We start from the raw sequence: 1,222 nt of genomic DNA, 5'->3' as shown, positions 1-1,222 counted from the left end.
ACATACATACATACATACATACATACATACATACATACATACATACATACATACAAACTGACACTCGTGTGCAAGTTGCGCACGTTAAAGATCCCTTGGTGGTCTAACATCGATAAGAGTAGGCTTCGGCCGCCACCCGGGCAAAACTCGACATTTCTTACCAACTGAAAAAGTTAATGTGTCCCGCGCGCTCATATGACCTTGTGCAGTTGCAAGCGCCGTAAAACACTTCCCATACATACACACATACATACATACATAAGAAATCAATCTATGAGGCAGCGCTGAAGAAAACCATTATGGCACGTTCTAGAAAAATGAATCGACATAAATGCGTTGGATATCTTGTCCTCCCTGAAAAGCAAGCAAAAGATGCACAAGTAAACCAAAAAGAAACTACAAATATTTATAGATAACTTAAACAGATGGGTTGCAGGAAAACATCAAGACGATTAGGTTGTTTGTTTGTATTGGTTTTTGTTTTGTTTGTTGTTTTTTAATGTTTTGTTGTTGTTGTTATTGTTTTAATACATCCCGGCAGAGGGAAGCGAACAGTCTGATCTGGCACTTGTAAAAGAATACATGGATTTGTTTGCTTTCCCCAACAGAACTTGTTGAACCATTTCCTGTGTTGTCGGGTCTCGTTTATCTGAACTGGAAGACAAAGAAACATGTTGATAACTGCTTGTGTCTCTCGATTGATCAGCCCTCTCGCTCACTCGACGTGCGTGGAATTTTCTGGCTCCTGTGGGGACTCTTTTTTCCCCCAAAAACTTGAAAGTGATTGTGATAAATGTATTAAGCCTTTCTACACAGCTCAAATTAAATCATTAATTAAATTAAATCATCCTTCATTTCGGGAGCTGGATGGAGTGTGGTACATCTCATGGGAATGAAAGAATACAGGACTGACCGACGATTCCCAATGTACTTTACTTTCACTGTCACACATTTGGAATTTGTGGGACGCTTTAAGGACTAGTAACAAAACTTGACAGTATAATAGTATCCAAGATGTTGATTGTTATATGCTATAGGAGCGTCTGTGCTGATTTGGTTCTTTCATTTTATCGTCTTTGTCACAATCATGAGGAGGTGGAGGGGGGCAAGGGGTAGGATGGAGGAAAACGGATGGAGAGTTAGAAAAATAGGCTGATCGAGAGAGAGAGAAAGAGAGAGAGAGAGAGAGAGAGAGAGAGAGAGAGAGAGAGAATATCTTACT

Source organism: Aplysia californica, unplaced genomic scaffold (genome assembly GCF_000002075.1).
Source record: "Aplysia californica isolate F4 #8 unplaced genomic scaffold, AplCal3.0 scaffold00022, whole genome shotgun sequence".
NCBI lineage: Eukaryota > Metazoa > Mollusca > Gastropoda > Aplysiida > Aplysiidae > Aplysia > Aplysia californica.
This window is presented reverse-complemented; position numbering follows the sequence as displayed.